This window comes from Phascolarctos cinereus, unplaced genomic scaffold (assembly GCF_003287225.1).
Source record: "Phascolarctos cinereus isolate Bilbo 61053 unplaced genomic scaffold, phaCin_HiC Scaffold_2;HRSCAF=192, whole genome shotgun sequence".
Lineage (NCBI taxonomy): Eukaryota > Metazoa > Chordata > Mammalia > Diprotodontia > Phascolarctidae > Phascolarctos > Phascolarctos cinereus.
In genome coordinates this window covers 321895739-321914739 of record NW_027555625.1, presented here as the reverse complement: position 1 = coordinate 321914739, position 19001 = coordinate 321895739, and the positions used below count along the sequence as shown (strand labels likewise).

General features: G+C 37.7%; 1 long non-coding RNA gene across 1 annotated transcript in view; it reads left to right on the top strand.

Annotated features, from left to right (window-relative positions):
* LOC144455928 (uncharacterized) overlaps window positions 1–17705 on the top strand; it is a 57245-nt gene extending 39540 nt beyond the window's left edge. Inside the window, exon 2 of the long non-coding RNA XR_013484806.1 lies at window positions 16255–17705. This is a non-coding gene — a long non-coding RNA (uncharacterized LOC144455928). The remainder of the gene's footprint in view (window positions 1–16254) is intronic.
* Window positions 17706–19001: the final 1296 nt, after the last annotated feature.

The window sequence follows — 19001 nt, the reverse complement described above, 5'->3', positions numbered from 1 at the left end:
CATTTTGTGTATTTTATAATTATTATGAATGAGATTTATTTTTCTATTATTTTCTTCTAAACATTATTTATTTTATCCAATTCTTTATTATTGAAGTAATCAGTTATTTCTCTTCTCTTCAGTTAGTTTCTTTGCTGGGTTTTCTAAGTAAACCATCATATTGTTTGTATTGTCAGTTTTGCATTGTCAATTATTTGGCTTCCTCTGACAATGTTTATGCCTATAATTTCTTTTTCTTATTGCTGGCAATTGCACTTCTAGAACTATGTCAACTAAGAATGAGGGAAAAAGGCATGCTTTATTCCTGTATTTGTCAGAGAAGCTTGCAGTGTTTCCTTATTAGAAGTAATACTAACTTTGGTTTTAGATATATACTTTTTCTAACACTAAAAAAATTCCTTCTATATCTAAGCAACTTAGGGATTTTAACATAATTGAGTGTTGTACTTTGGTAAAGATCTTTTCTCAATAAATTAATGTTTGGGGTATTTTAATTGTCAATATCATTCATTAAATTAATTGTTTTGTTAATGTTGAACTCTCCTTGAATATCTGGTGTAAGTTCTTCTTGGTCATTGTGAATATTTACTTTATATAATGTCACATTTTTTTAAAAAAATAGGATATTAAACTTTTGTGCCAATATTCATTAATGTTGTTGGTCTACAGGTTTCTTTTCTTTGCATTATCCTTTCCTGGTTTGGGTATTAGAATCATATTTGCCTCTATTTAGTAGTTTCCACTCTCAAGTTTTTAGAACAGTGTAGAGTAGGTATTAGTTGCTCCTTTAAAATTTGATAGAATTCATCTGTAAATCCATCTAGACCAGGAATTTTTTTTTGTCTTTAGTAATTCCCTTATGATTTGTTTCTGCAGTTGGATTCTTTAAGAACCCTATTTTGTATTCCTTTAATTTAGGTTTTTATTGTTTTGCAGTTAGTTAACCTTGTGTTCCTTTTAAAATCTTTATTTTTCTAGGATGTGATTACACATAACAAACTCTGGTAATTTTAAAAATTTCCTTGTTGTGCTTTCCCCTCACTTATTTTTTTAGTTTGGTAATTTGATTTTCCTTTCTCTTTAAAAAAGAACAGGTTAACTAAAGATTTGTCAACTTTATTATTCTTTTCAAAGTCCCAACTTTCAGTTTTTTTTATTTTAAATATCCGAGAAAGCTCTTAAGTGAGGTTTGGCAGTGAGAATATGATTAGGTTGCTATGTTTATATCATTTTACCAATTATACATGCTCAGTTTAAACTCTCCTTTTAGGCTACTGCCTAGCATAGAGTCCTTTACTCCTCTCTCTCCTCTCTGAGGTTACATTTCTTCTGAAATGCTGGCAGGAGTCAGTCACCAAAGTGCTTCTAGCTAAGGGACTGTGGCTTTCTCTCCTGTGCTACTTTTAAGTTCACTGCTATGGTACCATTCAATTTTCATTCATTTTCACATAATTATCAGCTATTTCTGTAATTTGTTCTTTGATCCACTTATTATTCACAATGTTATTATTAAGTCTCTAGGTCTGTATATTTTTCTTGTTTTCCCAATATTAATTACTATTTTTATTGAATCATGATCTGGAAGAGATATCTAACATTTTTGTTTTCTTGCATATTTACTTTTAATGACAGCTTCTTTTCCTTACTGAATTTATTTTATTTTTTTAAAAGCTTTCTAATTTTATGTACTCAGAATGGTCTATTTTATCATTTGTGATCATCTATAAACTTTGTTTGCTAAGAATTCTCCCCCTAATCATATGTTGGAAAGACACTGCCTCTAGTACTCCTCTAATTGTTTTTATGATTTGAACTTTTAATTTGTCACATATCCATTTGAACATATTGTGGCACGTGGTATAAGGGGTTAGTCTAACTTTCTTTCAGTTTTCCCAGTAGTTCTTATGCAATAAAAAAACTGTTTCCTCCAGTAATTTGTGTTTTGGAGTTTATCAAGCACTGGACTGCTGCTTTGGATTGCTTTGGGGTCTTGCTTATCTAGTCTCTTTCATTGACGTTGCATGTATATGTATATGTATATGTATATGTATATGTATATGTATATGTATATGTATATGTATATGTATATGTATATGTATATGTATATGTATATGTATATGTATGTGTATGTATATGTGTATGTGTATGTGTATGTGTATGTGTATGTGTATGTGTATGTGTATGTGTATGTGTATGTGTATGTGTATGTGTATGTATATGTGTGTATATATATGTGCGTATGTATTTCTATACATACATATTTTAACCAGTACCAAATTGTTCAAGTGTGACTAACAATTACTAACCATGTGACTTTATATAAGTCACAATCTTTGAGTCTCAATTTCTTCATCTATAAAATGTAGATAACCATATTTCCACTTTTCCATATTTCCATATTTACCTCATAGGGCTATTGTGAGGATCAAATGAGATCATCTATGTAAATGTGAGTTGCCGTGATTTTCCAAGGTCATATACAGAATAAGTAGCAGAAGTGCAACTCAAATCCAAGTCCTCTGACTCCACTTCAATGTTCTTTTCAATAAGCAGCCGTTATGTCACCTGCAAATTTGATCAGCTTGTAGGCTTTTGTTCAGGTCAGTGATAAAAGTCCACATATGTGTCCCTCCCATCTATCCCTTTCCCTCCATTCATAGTACAACTACTCTAGGTTAGACTCTTATTACCTTTCACCTACACGATTGCAATAGTATCCTAATTGCTTTTTTAAAAATCTAGCTATTCTCCTCTCCAATCCTTCCTCCTCATAGCTGCCAAAATGATCTTCCCAAAGCACAAGTCTAATCAAGTCACTTCCCTGTCCAAGAATCTACAGTGGCTCCCTATTGCCTCTAGAATGAAAAACAAATTCATCTGTTTGGCATTTAGAAGTCCTCACAATCTAGCTCCAGTCTATCTTTTCAGGTTGATTATACATTGCTCTGCACTCCATGTTGCATTCCCATTGGCCTGCTTGCGCACATGACATTCTCTCTCCTGCTTGACTGCTTTTGCCCAGGCTGTCTCCCACGCTTGGCATGTCTGTCCTCACTGAGGCCATTTGGAACCCTTCAAGGTTTAGTTCAAGTCCTATACTTTCCTGATTTCTTCCATTGTTAGTGTCCCTAACCCCAAATTACTTTGTGTTTGTTTTGTACGTGTCTTGTATTTATTCTTCTGAGTACATGTTTTGTCCCATCTTTCCCCAGTAGAATGTAAGCTCTCTCAAAGCAGGGATTGTCTCTGTCTCCTTTGAATCTTTGTATCATCAAAATCTCTGTCACTAAACAACAACATAGGGCTAGGAACAGATCCTAATTTCACCTTCCTCAATGACAAGCATTTTCCCCTTTCTAAGAGTTTCCTACTTTCTCTACATTCCTTGTACTGTGTGGTGACCAGACATGGACAATTCAACAAATACGCATCATGTACTGTTATTAGTTATTTATAAAGTACTGCGCTATGCATGGGTGAGGGTCAGGTCAAATGATAAAGATCAGCATATCTGCAGTAGGATCACAGATTCAGAGCTAGATGGGTCTTTAGAAGTCATCCAATCCAACTAAGCCCCTTGGTTTTTAGACAAAAATACCATGGCCTAAATAGGGTACATGACTTACCCAAGGCTACCCAGGTCAATGGCAGAACTGGAGTCAGAATCCACGTTCTCTGATCCCAAATCTAACTTCTACTTGACCACAGCACATTATCACACTTAAGCCTCCCAACAACCCTGTAAGGAAGGTACTATAGGTATTGTTAGCCTCATTTTACAGATCAGGAAAACAAGACTCAGAGAGAGTGTGACTTGCCCATGATTGCATGGCTGGTAATTGTCCCAAGCTTACTAGACATGATAGATGCACAAAGAATTATAATATAAAATATCATGTGATAGTTATGTAAGACAGGTACAAAGTACTACGAGATATCTTATGAGGCACGTGCCATTTTGATGAAGGAATTAAGATATTTTGTGAAAGGCATTGCATTCTGGCTGGATCTTGAAAGACGTGTGAGACTTTATCAGGTCTGGGAGAGAGCGGGCAGGTGAAGACACTGCAGCTATGAGGAGTAAGATCAAGAAAGTCATGAAGCAGGCCATGCATGGAGATGGTTCCAGTTAATTTTGGGTAAACCATAGATCAGCATGTGGAGAGGAATGGCCTGAAATAAGATTGGAGGGTTAACTACTAATAATTCTAGAGAGTCCTAACATATATAATGTAATCTATATTATGTAATCTATATTACATATAATATAATATATAATAATAATAATTCTAGAGAGCCAGTGTAACAGCCCCAACAGCACCTCCTCGTGAAGGCATTCAGCAGCTGTTTCCTGTAGCTATCTATCCTAGACAGGCTAAAGAGTTAAGGCTTTCTTTTGTAGGCAATAGGGAGCCATTTGAGAGTTTTCAGAAGAAAAATGTATAATCTAAGCTGTACACCGTCATCTCAATTAGGATGTGACTGTTTTAGAGTGAAAGAAAGGATTCATTCTTTGGCATTAAATGTCATATTAATTTTATGTATCTCAATGTCCTCTTGGTTATTTTCCCAAGAGCTGGCAATATCATTACTTCGTTTTCAATTTGCGGTAAACTAAAAGGACTAAGCCTGGTTATCAGTGCTTCTGTCTGGGCAGGAGTTAATGCTGTTTGGTTTTTTGTCCCAATGTAAATCCCCCTATACTTGTTCCTATTTAATTTCATCCTATTTTTGCAAAATGGCCTTATTTTCTCTTCTTAAGGTTGATTTGCACTTCAATTTACTAGTTATTTATTAAACCTCTACTGTATGCAGGGTCCATCCAGGATGCTAAGGAAGCATAAGATAAGGTCCCTGCCCTCATGGAAGGTACAGTCTAGTAGGAGAATATGACACATTAACAAATAATCATAATACTTGATGATGCATCAGAGAGGTGCAAACAAAATGTTATGTGGGGGGAGGAGAAGAGAGGAAGATGATTTCAAACTCTTACAAGACCCTGGAATCAAGAAAAACTTTCAGCTTGTTTGCAAGTCCACCTAATATTGTGTCATCTGCACATTCTCCATTCCTTGGCAGTGGCCAATGTTGATATAAAAGACACTAAAATGAGTCACAAGACCTAGCTATTGGCGCATCATGTAAAATTCACCCCTAATTCCTTTTAAGTGATTATAAATCTTATTTAGGAAGTTCCGTAAACATTCAGGAACTTATGCAATCAGCACGTCACCTGTAAGAGGAATATATAGAGAATGTCACATCTATAGGAAGGAGACACGGGGAAATCCAGTTGAGAGAATACTAGCTCAGAAGTCAGAGTACCTCAGTTCTCTTACACTTAATACCTGTGTGACTTTAGGCAAGTCCCTTAATCTCCCTGGGCATCGATTTCCTCATCTGTAAAGTGAGTGGGTTGGATTAGATGGACTTGTTTGATCTTAAAAATCAGAAGTTCATTAAACAAGTTTTTTTCTGTTACATCCTTTGAGAGAGCTTGTATAATTTTTGATGAATGCATGGGCATCTCTTACTAATTTTGATCTTTGTTCTAAAAAATCTGTGGTCTGACTATACAGAGGCTAATTCTGGAATAACTGCCATGTCAGCAGAGTCATTTCCTATAATCGATTTCATTTGTGTGTGATATTTTTCAGTGCCCAATGTCCAGCACTTACCAATCCTTTTCTTGAAGAAAGTATTCATGATACTGAGAGAAGAGACTTCTTTGTAACCTGCAAGTCTTTGGCCCTTCATTGCTTTTTCCTCATCTTTATTTTCTCACCATTCTCACCTATTTCCACCCTTGCACTGAAGTCCTCTATCATCAAAATATATGCTGATTTTATTTGGTGAATGTATTAAGTTCTTCATAAATTTTCCCTGCCTCCTTCTTATTCTTCAGTAGATGTTGGATCATTAAGTATATTTTCATGATAGTCTTTTTGCAAATGTTTATCATAAATACTTTGATATGAAATGAGTAAGTGTTCCATGAAAAGATAGTTCTTATTGAGTTGAGTAAATAATAAAGCCAACTCTTCTAATTCCTGTATTTGCCTCTGCAAGGGGAACTTGGAGGCTACATTTAACTGTACCTTCCTTCTTGCTGGTTTCATTTCTGGCAAGTGTCAAGATGAATGCAATTTAGTTCTTCCTCTATTCACTCATTGGATCAGGATCTCATATTTAGAGTACCAATGGCCAAGTTCAGTTTTACAAACAATAATAACATTGTGAGGGGCAGCTAGGTGTCACAGTGGATACAGCACCAGCCCTGGAGTCAGGAGGACCTGAGTACAAATCTGGTCTCAGACATTTGACACTTACTAGCTGTGTGACCCTGGGCAAGTCACAAAAAAAAATAATACTATGGTTCTTAACATCCTTTGGCTTCTTTTTTGTCACTCTGTCAGTGAAGAAGTGGAAGATGCCACAAAAGACTGAGTACCAGTGTGTAATTTCTTACAGAAGTTTGTCCAATGTAAATCAATGGCCATAATAAGACCAAAAAGAGCTTAAAATGACCTTAATCAGCAAACACTTGACATATCAGCTGAGTCAGGAGAGATAACAATCAAAGGCAATACTGATTTAGAGTATAAATGCATTTCTAAAATGTTATGGAGAAAGATGATGAAAGATCAAAAGTCATATCATCTCATAAATAAGTGAAGGATGATACCAGTTTAACCAAAGCATAGTGATAAACTCAACTGAGCAAAGGCAACTGAAGATAAAAATGGAAGGACAATTAATAGAAGAAAAATGGAAAAGATCTGCAAAAATTATTTTAAGGGGTTTTTTAATGACATCTGTGATGGTAGGAGGAATATATCTATCAGTCTCCTACCGTGTAGAGGTTTGAGCTAGTTCTGTTCTTTAAAGTTATCCAGTTTATTCTTAATACTTATTGGAACAGGGGAGTAAATCTTTGGGGCAGCTAGGTGGCACAGTGGATAAAGTGCCAGGCTTGAAGTCAGGAAGACTCATCTTCCTGAGTTCAAATCTGGCCTCAGACACTTACTAGCTGTGTGACCCTGGGCAAGTCACTTAACCCTGTTTGCCTTAGTTTCCTTATCTGTAAAATGAGCTGGAGAAGAACATGGCAAACCACTCCAATAGCTCTGCCAAGAAATCCCAAATGGGGTCATGAAGAGTCAGACACGACTGAACAACAACAGCTAAAAGTTCAAAAGGTTGAAGTTACTTCCTGGTTGCCTGAGTACAAAAAGCTCCAATTTCCACCTGACGCTTGTCCTAAAGACCACTTTGGTTAACTCAGAAGCAGGGAAGCTGTGCTCAGCTGAATCAACACTATGTCCTGGTTGTATATCCTTTTTTCAGTAACTTCCTCTGCTATGGCTGAGTAACCCTCCTTTTGCTAGTAAGTGGGATGGACTATGAGTATTGTACTTCATTACAATCTCAGACCTTAACCATCTGATCATCCTGGCATCCTCCTGGTCATATCCGGTCTGCAGCAGTTGATGTTGTTGACAATTTTGGATGAATTATTTCCTTGAAGTGAGGTTTGGGTGGCACAGAAGAAGGGGAACCCTGAGTGGCCTCTTTGCCTCTGAGGGTATTGATGAGACTCATCTTAATTTCCATGTTCTGTAACAGCCCTTTCCTGGTCCTTCCCCTCTCAATTGTTATTGTTTTCACTCTGAGATTACCTTCTATCTGCTATGTATATATGTACCTAGTTACTTAAATATTATCTCCCCAGAATGTGAGTACCTTGAAAGCAAGGAAGAACCGTTTTTGCCTTTCTTGGTATCCTTCAGTGCTCACCGAAGTGCCTGGCACATAATAAATGCTTCATAAATGCTTATTGACTCACTGACTGTTGGCTATTTACCACCAGTCATCCCCCATTACCCCTAGGGGATTAGAAAGCAAGCTGCTTGTGGCCATTCAAGAACTAGAAAATGAAGTGAATATCCTCTAGATCCTAAGAACTATATCCTGAAGTTGGATGTGTATGTTTTTCCACAGCAGAAAAAAGACAGAAGCTGAAGCTCCTCCAAGTTTTAATGGAATTATCTGTGAAAAAATTTAACACCATTGTATCTTGGTAGTTTAAAAGGAATGACTTTTGTCTTTTGGACCTTACTGTGAGATTTGTGTGAAAAAATGGAATGAACTCATTAGTCTTGGAGAAAAAAAGAGAAGCTGTGCTAAAGAAACTGCTTTGGACTTTTTGTGTGGCATTTGGGAAGTTGTGCCACGTGGATTTTGTTCAGACTCTGGTACAACACACTGGGGAGGCCCTTCAGGGGGCAGTGTTTAATCTTCCTCATAAGTCCTTAGACTTGTCTGGAACTGGAGATGTGGACAAAAATAGCCCACAATGGGTAGAGCTCCATCAGTCCATCAGTTGAAAAAGTTTAAAAAGAAAGACATCTGCTCTCACTCTGAAACTGTGAACTCTAATTCTCTCTTTCTCTCTCTCTCTGTCCCTCTCCTCTCCTCTCCTCCTCTCCTCTCCTCTCCTCTCCTCTCCTCTCCTCTCCTCTCCTCTCCTCTCCTCTCCTCTCCTCTCCTCTCTCTCTCTCTCTCTCTCCTCCCTGCTTCTCTTTCTTACCTTTTCATTTTTAAATTGCAATCTGGAACTGGTAAGACTTCTCCACTTTATATCCAGTACAATATTCAGTAGTCATTGGGTAATTTCTCCCTAGGGAAAGGTCCTTTAGGAGGAATCTTCATATGGGCCCTGACATTGAAACAGTCTGCATGCAAGAGGGTAATACCCTCTTAGTTATCTTATTCAAGATTCCCTGACCTGTGATAAGAATCAGCGACTATTCAGCAGGTGCCATTAACTTCACTATAGCCCTGGTGTTTCTGGTGCTACTCCTATTCATGCTCACCTCCATTCATCAGGATAGCCACTATGAATTGAAAAGATCTGGCATTACCTATCACATAAATAGAGATCTTTAGATACAAGATTTGGTTCTTCCAAGGAGGAAGGTGAAGTCTGGGATTTCTGGTCTTCAATCTCCCAGATTTGGTCCCTCTTACAGGGGGATCTTACATTGCTTGTCTTCTGTTTTGTTGTTGCTATCATTCTGGTTTAATTTTTCCTCTTCCACTGCTGCCTATATTGGACGTCTTGCATCCATGAGGTCAGCATTGTACAATAACAGCCTTAAAGCCATTTAAATCGTGGAAGGTCCTCTAGAAGGTGTTTAGGATCTCAATACCAAGGAATGGGGAATGGTAGGAAGGATATTTACCGGCATCCCCTACAATAAGGACTGAGCTAATACCTTTCCTCAAAAGGTACTGAAATCACCTTGACACTTACTTGGCCCAAATGAATAAAGTCCAAATGTTGTAATTATTTCCTGTTTGCCTGATTACAAAAAGCCATAAGGAACTATAACTCTTCTCTGAGGCTTGACCTGAGGACCACCATGGGCAAATCAGGGGCAGGGGAGCTGTGAAACAGCAATCAACTAAATCAACACAGTGTCCTCACTGTATTTCTTTTTTAAAAAATATGATATACTTATATATCATATTTTTCCTATTTATATTCTTATATTATAATATTGTATGATTACTTTTTCCAATTAACAAGAATTTATTTTCTCTTTCTCCCACCTACACTTTTCACTGAAAAAAAAGGAGAAAAACAAACCCCTTGTAACAAATATACATAGTAAAGCAAAATAAATTTCCAGTGCCTAAAAATATATCTCATTCTGTATTTTGAATCCCCTCATCTCTATATGAGAAGTGGAGGTAACATGGTTCATCACTGGTCCTCCATGATCATGGCTGGTCATGGCATTGACCAGAATTCTTAAGTCTTTCAAAGTTGCTTGTCTTTACAATGTTGTTATTGTATAAAAATTGTTCTCTGGTTCTGCTCACTTCATTCTGTATCAGAGAGATGTCCTAGGTTTCTCTGAAAACATGCATTTTGTAATTTCTCATGGCACAATAGTATTCTATTACATTCACCTACCAAGGGAAATCTTTTAGTTTCCAGGTCTTTGCCACTACAAAAAGAGCTGCAATAAATATTTTTTTGCATATATAGGTTGTTTTCATCTTCCTCTCTGCATTTCCTTGTTGAATATCTTTAGCTGTGCCTAAGTAAATCTTTTGTTAACTGTTAGACTATGAGAGTTTGATTTCCAGTCTCAAACATAAACAACCAGGGGACAATCCTAGCTGACTCTGGACTGCAACATCTATATTTATTTTCTGACTTGTCCCCCACCATGCCTTTTATCAAATAATTTTCAAAAGGGTGGGTGGGAACAGTTCAGTAAAATTGGCCAAGATATCAAAAAGCAACATTGTTTGCAGTGTTCCACACCCATAGTCCCTTACTTCTGCAAGATGGGAGAAAGGTACATTCTCATGTCTTTTTTGTGGGGTAGAGGGGGAAAACTTGATTATCATGATTTCACAACATTCAGCTTTAATTTTTTTCTATATATATTGCTGTAGTCATCATGTATATTGTTTTCTTGGATCTTAGTGCTTTACTTTGCAGTAGTTCGACAGAAAATTAAGCCATTAAAGCTTAAAACTGCACAAAAACTTTTGGGACAGCCTATATAAGTATTCCAAGTGCTTCTCTGCATTATTCACATTTATAATTTCTTATAGATCAATAATATCCTATTACACTCATGTACCAAAATTTCTTTACCTATTCCCTAGTTGGGTGACATCTACTTTATTTTCAATAGAAAAAGTGCTGCTATAAATATGTTGTTGTATATGGGACATTTATCAAGCACTGACTATATGCTGTGCACTGTGTTAAATAAACACTGAGGATATAAAGAAAGGCAAAAGCAATGTCCATGACCTCAAGGAGTTCATGTTCCAATGGAGGAGATGACAAGCAAGCGATTATGTACATACAAGATATAGACAGTGTAAATGGAAATTAATTGTGGGGGGGGAGGAGAGCACATTTGCTTATTGTTTTTATATTGGATAATATTTTATTTTTCCAATTACATGTAAATATAATTTTTAACAGTCATTTAAAAAATTTTTGAATATCAAATTTTCTCCCTTCTCTCCATTCTCCCCTCCATAAGAAGGTAAGCAATTTGATGTAGGTTATATTTGTATAATCATGTAAAACATATTTCCATATTAGTCATGTTGTGAAAGAAGAAATAGACCAAAAGAAAAAAATAAAGAAAATGAAAGTAGTATACTTCAATCTACATTCAGACTCCATAAGTTCTTTATCTGCATATGGATAGCATTTTATATCATAAGTCCTTTGGAAATGTCTTGTATCATTGTGTTGCTAAGAAAAACTAAATCATTCATAGTTGATTATTGCACAATGTTGCTGTTATGGTGTACAATGTTCTCCTGGTTCTGCTCACTTCATTTTGCATCAGTTCATATACATCTTTCCAGGTTTTCCTGAAATCTGCCTGCTCATCATTCTTATAGCATCATAGAATTCCATTACATTCATGTATCACAACTTGTGTATCCATTCCCCAATTTATGGGCATCTCCTCAATTTCCAATTCTTTGCCACCAGGAGCAGCTAGGTGGCACAGTGGATAGAGCACCGGCCCTGGATTCAGGAGGACCTGAGTTCAAATCCGGCCTCAGACACATAACACTTACTAGCTGTGTGACCCTGGGCAAGTCACTTAGCCCCATTGTCCAACCAAAAACAAAAAACAAAAAAAACAAAAAAGCAATTCTTTGCCACCATAAAAAAAACCATACTATAAATATTTTGTACCTGTACATCTTTTTCCCATTTGCGTGATCTCTTTGGCATACAGACCTAGTGGTGCTATTTAGCTGGATCAAAGGGAAGGCACAATTTTATAGGCATAGTTCCAAATTGCTATCCAGAATGGTTGGATCAGTTCACAACTCCACCAACGGTGCATTAGTGTTCTAATTTTCCTACATCTTATCCAACATTTATCACTTTCCTTTCCTGTCATATGAGTCAATCTGATGGGTGTGACGTGGTACCTCAGAGCTGTTTTAATTTTCATTTTTTAGAAAGCACATTTGTGAAAGCCTGCCTATTCCTTCAATCTCTCCCTTCAATCATCTTCTAAATGCTTCCCTGTTGCCCATAAACACTGTGGTGTCTCTTCATCTTTAAAAACCCTCACTTGATCCAACTATCCCTGCTAGCTATCATAACTTTCCTCCCTATCATAGCTAAACTCCTTGAGAAAGTGTCTGGACTCAAACACTCTACTTTCCTCTCACTCTCTTCTAAACCCTCTGCAGTCTTGCTTCCAGCCTTAGCTTGCAGCTGAAACTACTCTCGCCTGTTACCAATGATGTCTTAATTGCCAAATCTAATAGCCTTTTCTCCTCTTCCTTTTCTACTTTCCTGATGCCTTTCATACTACTTATCACACTCTCCTCCTGATACTCTTTTCTCTCTAGCTTTTCATGACAATTTTCTTTCTGATTTTCCTCCTCCTGTCTGACTATCCTTTCTCAGTCTCCTTTGCTGTATCTTCCTCTAGTTCATGGCTTCCTCCATGGGCATCCTCCAAAGGTCTATCCTTGACCCCTTCTCTTTACTCTCAAAACTATCTCACTTGGTGACCAACTTCTCTCTCCCAGAATTCTCTAAAAACAAAGTCACTGAAATATAAGCCCAAACATATCACCACCATATGAAGGTTGGTTGAAGGAATTAAGGATTTTTATCCTGGAGAAGAAGGTGGTGCGTAATACCTCTCTGCAAATATCTGAAGGGTTGTCTTGTGGAAAAGAAATTGTATTTGTTCTGCTTCACTCCAAAGGTAAGAACTAGAGGCAATGGATGAAAGCTGAAAAGACAAATTTATGATTTGACTTATGATGACAAATTTATGAAGTCAGGAAAAATTTCTATTAGGACTGTGCAAAATAGTTGTGGTTTTGCCTTGAGAGATTATTGGTCCCTCCTCCTTGGAAGTCTTCAAGCCAAGGTTGGATAACCATTTGTAAGGTATATTATAGCAGGAATTACTCTCAAGTTTAGGTTGGACTAGAGGCCCACCGAGGTTCTACTTTGTTCTGTGATTAACCAACTGGTGACCTCTGGGATAGTGTCTGTTTGTGTTTCCCATCTCCTTTGCAAAACTTACAACACAGGTGTTACATTGATTTATCTGTGTTTGCATTTATTCTCTGTGAGTATGTGTCCATGTTGTCTTCCCAGTTAAAACATAAGTTCCTTGAGAACAGGGAATGTTTTATTTTGTCTCTTTATTCCCAGCACCTAGGACAGTTCCTGGCACATGGAAGGCTCTTAATCAATGTTGTTTGATTGATTATAGTGCTTTAGGGTTTGCAAAGCTTTTTCTTCACAACAAATCTGTGAAAATATCCCCATTTTACAAATGAGGAAATTGAGTCTCAGTGAGGTAAAGCTACTCACCTTAGGTCACACAACTTGAAATGCTAGAGTCAAAGTCCTAACACAATTCTCCTGATTCTAAGTCTAGCAGCCATTCTACTATACTATATCACTTCTCAGATATCCATGTATGTTTGAAAATAAATATTTGGTTCATTTCAAACCCCAAAGCCCTGTTTCTTCTTGGCAAAATAAGCAAGAGTTAGAATATTTGCACCTCATAGAGCCAGAATGTTGTGGAAACTGAGGAATGATCTAGTTTAGCTCCTTCATTTTATAGGTGTGTAAACTGAGGCCTGGGCAGCTAAGTGGCTCAGTGCTGGGCCTGGAGCCAGGAAGACTCTTCTTCTTGAATTCAAATCTGACCTCAGACACTTACTACCTGTGTGACCCTGGACAAGTCATTTCACCCTTTTCACCTCAGTTTCCTCATCTGTAAAATGAACTAGAAAAGGAAATGGAAAACCACTCCAGAATCTGCCAATAAAAACCAAATGGGGTCATGAAGAGTCAGAATGAACAACAACAACCAGCAACAAATCTGAGGCCTAGAGAATGCATGTGACTTGCCCAAAGTTACAGTACAGTATAGTAAGTGGTGGAGGAAGGTCCTGAGACTCTTGACTAGGGGTGGGGAACGTGCTCTTGACTCAGTGCTTCTTTTAAATCATATCCTACTGCCTAGCCTAAAGAAAGAAAGAACAGATTCTTCTAAATAATCTAGTTTAAACTGTATTTTCAGGATGTCTAATTGATAATTCTACTTCTTAAATTATTGTTTCTTATCATTTGTTTCTATTCCTTATTGTCTTTTTATTGATATTTTTATTTTTACCATCATATTGATTTTTTAATATATCCTTCTTCTCTCTACTACCAGCAAGTCATCTCTTGTAACAAAGATTTAAAAAGAAAGATCTGGATGGATGAGGGAGGGGAAAGCATTTCAACAAAACCAACCAACACATCAATCCTCTCTGACAGCCTATGTAGTATTTCATATCCCTGGTCTCCTGTTTATACAAGTAAGAGAAGGCATTTTTTCTTCTCTTCTCTGGGGCAATTATATTCTCTTTTTGAAAATATAACTACCAGTCTGGTTCAGACTATACCTGAAAAAGAAACCCTTCTACTACATACTGACAGACAATCATTCATTCTTTGCTTGAATGCCTCCTGTGAAAGGGGCCCACCCCACTACCTCCCAAGGCAGCCCATTTCACTTTGAGATAGCTCTAATTGTTTGGAAGTTGATTTTTCTTCCTTATGTGATGGGGACCTGGCAAAAGATCTGGGGCAATATATATTCTCTTCTCTGGTAATTTTAATTACACAATCTTCTCACTAAACTATTTTTAGTAACAAACCTGTGAGAGTGGCAGAGTTATTACATGTGGGTAAGGATTAAAAGTCCAATAGAAAAACAGCCATAGAGTTTGGCCCAATTCCTTTCCTCTATTGGTCTTCAGGGGTGGCATTATTACAGTTCTTCTTATTGCAGAAGACACCTTTCATCCAGAACCTGCCAGCTTAGGCCATATCTGAATTGCTGAAATGAATCTCTAATTCATTCAGCCCCAAGTCCTCGATTTTCACATGACTTGTTCTTCACTCAGCTATTTCTGAGTCCTTACCATGTATCCTTGGTACTGTGGGAGCTTCAAGAGTCACAGAATTTTAGATCTGTAAGCAATCTTAGAAATCATCTAGTTATGGTGACCAGATGGTCCAATTATCTTGGGACAGTCCCAATTTTAAACATTCAGTTCTCTTGTTTCCACAAGTCACTAAAATGTTCCGGAAATTCCAAGATTTTGGCAAATGGCAACTGAATGAAATAATTCAGCAAAAATCACAATAAATATTCTACTCATCCCCCCACATGCACAAGTATCTATCCCATAGATCCTGCAGAATTTCTGTAGAAATCCTGTAGAAATTCTGTCTGTTCTTTAAACTCCAATTCAAAAAATCTTCCCTCATGCCCCTGGATAGTGACAACCTCCCCCCTTTGGCCCTCACAAAGCACTTTGTTTTGTATTTCTCTGATGAATTTGTTGTGAATTACTGTATATTATAGTTATTGGGGTATATGTTTTATCCTCCTTCAGACCCTAAGTTACATGAAATTAGGGACTGTGGCTTAGGTGTCCCTTGTAACCCCTCTCACAACTGTATTCTGCACACAGTGAGCACTGAATAAATGCTTTATAGAGTCTCAGACTTGGAAGCAACCTCAAAAGACCATCTAGCCTACAGGTTCTTCACCTGGAGTCCCTGGACACCCCCCCCCCCGGATAGATTTCAGGGGGCCCATAAACTTGAATGGGAAAATTACATCTTTATGTCAATAGAATTAGTATCCTTTCTAATTCTATATATTTTAATTTATGCATTTACAAATCTTATTCTGAGAATGTGTCCAAAGACCAAAAGGGTCCATGACACACAAAAGGTTAAGGACCCCTGGTCTGGTCCAACCTATACCTGAAAAAGAAACCCTTTAACCCTATGGAGATCTGATGCATGTGCAGACCTAATCAGCCTCCTCAGCTGATGCAACCACTCCATGTGAAGGATGTTAGCTTTCTTCAGGAAAAATCATGATGACGTGTCAGGGAAGTGCCTTAGATAGACTGTGGAACATGTATGAATATTCTGTAACTGGTTCTTGTTGGCTAACCATGTGGTGGAAAGGCTGTCAGCATTAGAGTCTGCCTTTCCCATCTCGAGGAGTGCAGTGACTTCTGCTCCCAGCATCTGGCAAGGAGAAAAAGCCTTAGGACCTTTCTCCTCTGAAGCCATGTGGCCCTGAAAAACAGGCTTTATTCCTTGGCCTTTTCAAGTCCTCTTTTCTGTTCTAGGTGGAGAGAGAAGAGCCTCAATGAGTTCGAAAGGTTCTTAGTAGAGTGCTTCAGCATCTCAACATTCCAGAGTCTAAATTCCAGAGCCAGTGCAGCACTGACAGCTCTAAAGAGCAAGGAAGGACTTTCAAAATTGGCCTTCTGGACCCAAGAAAAGATGAATCAAAGACTCATCCAGAATCAAAGCCAGCTTTGGATGTGAACTTAATGGGACCTATGTCACATAGGAAATGAGCTTAGTTTTTAGCCTATTCCTTCAGAGACTGAAGTGGGATAGGGGAGAGCATGACCCGGAGGCATCAAGAAATTTCATTCTGCTACATCTTTAAAGTAAATTTCCCTAGTGTCCCCCAACAATTAGGAGAACACAGACACTGGGGACCCAAGCTCACGGCGATACAGAAGAAAAACACCCCAACCCCTCAGAGTTAACTCCTAAAGCCCTGAAGGGCAGATGTAGCTACCTAGCACTGGGAAAAGAAGAGAAGAACCAAAGCATACAGCTAACTGGTATTAAGCCTAAATCTGCTCTCTTTGCAACTTTTACTCATTACTTCTCATTCTGCCCTCTGGGGGCAAGCAGAAAAAGTTGAATCTCTTTCATCAGAATAGCATTTCAAATATTTAAAGATAGCTCTTATGTACCCATTAAGTCTTATTTTCTCCAAGCTAAATATTCCCATCTCCTTCATCCAACGCTCCTAAGTCATGGATTTGATATTCTTCACTGCCCTGGTTACTCTCCTGTGGATGCCCTCCAGTTTATTAATTAACATTCTTCCTAAAATGTGGTCATTAGAACTGATCACAATACTCCAGATATTATCTAACCAGTTTTGGAGCAGGATTATCACCTCTCTAGACTTAGTTACTGTGCATCTCTTAATGCAGCCTGGGGTACATTAGTTTTTTGAAGCCACCATATCACACTATGGACTCATACCGAGCTTGCGGTCCATTAAAATCCCGAGACCTCTTTCAGATAAATGCCTATGTCTTTCCCATCTTGAACTTCTGAAGCTTATTTTTTGAACCCAAGAATAAGATTTTTCCTATAAATTGAATCTTATTTAATTCAACCCAGTGTTCCGACTTATCAAGATCTTTGTGGATAATGACTCTGTGAACTAATATCCTCGGTATCCTTCCTGGCTCTGTGTCATAACACACATTGGAAAACCATTTCATCTATGCCTTTATCCAAGTCATTGATAAAAAATATTACACAGCAAATGACTAAGCACCAATCCCTAGGACACTCACTACCAGACGCCTATTTCCAAACTGAAGTCAAAACATTAATTGGGTCCAGCCACTCAACCAGCTCCAAATCCACCAGGTTGTACTGTTGTCTAGACCAGAGGTATCAAACATGTGGCCCTTGAACCACATGAGGCCCATGACCCTATGGAGTGTCATCCAAACCAGATTAAAATGTTGTTCCTGTCTGATTTTAATGTGTTGATATATTAATAAAAAGAAAGGTATAAGCGTATGTGGATTTCTACGTCAGCATGCTACCCACATGTATGTACAGTTTAGTGACCCCTGGTTCTATTTGAGTTTGACCGTCTCTTTCCATATGCTCCACAGGAACAGCATGAAAGACTTTGTCAAATACTTTGCTAAAATCTAAGTAAATAGTATCCAGAACAATTTCTTGATATAGCAGTTTGGCAACACTGTAAAAAAGAAAAGGACATAAGGTTAGTCTAGCATGACCGCCTCTTAAAGCCGTGCTGGTTTTCTGTGGTCATCACTGCCTTTCTGGTTGTTCCATAACCATCACTTTGATAGTACATGCTAGAACTTGGCCAGAAATTGAAGTCAAACATTGGCCTGTAGTATTCAGATTGAACCTATGCTCTTCAATCCTATAGTACTTCTATTCTCTAGCAGCCTTCAAAGATTGGCAAAAATACAATAAGCTGAAATTCCAATCAAGTTTAAAAGAGGGAGCAGATAAGCTCATTTTACAAAAATGAGATCACATTAAGCAGAACAAGCAAAGCAAGTCTCTGAGGTCCCTTCTGATCCTCTGAAACACTCACAGGGATCAAAAGTCAACATTACAAATTATATGGAGAAAACCTGGCTAGGGAAAAACACAAAGGGCAAAGTCTAGGGTCATAGATGACCACAAATCATATAGTCAGTCACATAATCAACAAAGGAAAAAATCCAACAAGATAGTGAGGTACATGAAGGGGGTATAATATATGAGGCCAAGAATATATTCTTCTTTCCACTCCAAACTAATCATAGTTTAATTGAAGTGTTTATCTGACCACTCACTCCCTCACTAAAGACCCTATTGCTGCATGGTTCCCCTATCACTGCACACACAGTAGGTGATTAATAAAATGTTGGTTCAATCAACTAAGTAATAAAAGGTTGAGGGTCACAGAAGACAGAAACTTATGAAATGACAAAACATCAATATTGCTCATGAAAACAGGGCTATAATAACGTGAGTTCTCTGAAATCCATAGCTATATGCATAGCATATATATACTAGGTATATGCTGCGTGGGCGGCTTGGTGGTAGTGGTAATTGCCTCTGATTTTTTTAGATGCAAAACCAATGAACGCTGTATGGTATGCATTACTATAGAAGCCCACCTAGATGTAACAATACAGAGTACATAAATGCAAAAAAGGGAAAGAATCATTTGTCATATGAGTTGCCCTGATTTTTTTTTGTTTCAGAAATCATGGTCTCTTTAGGGATAGTTCCTTCCTTTTGC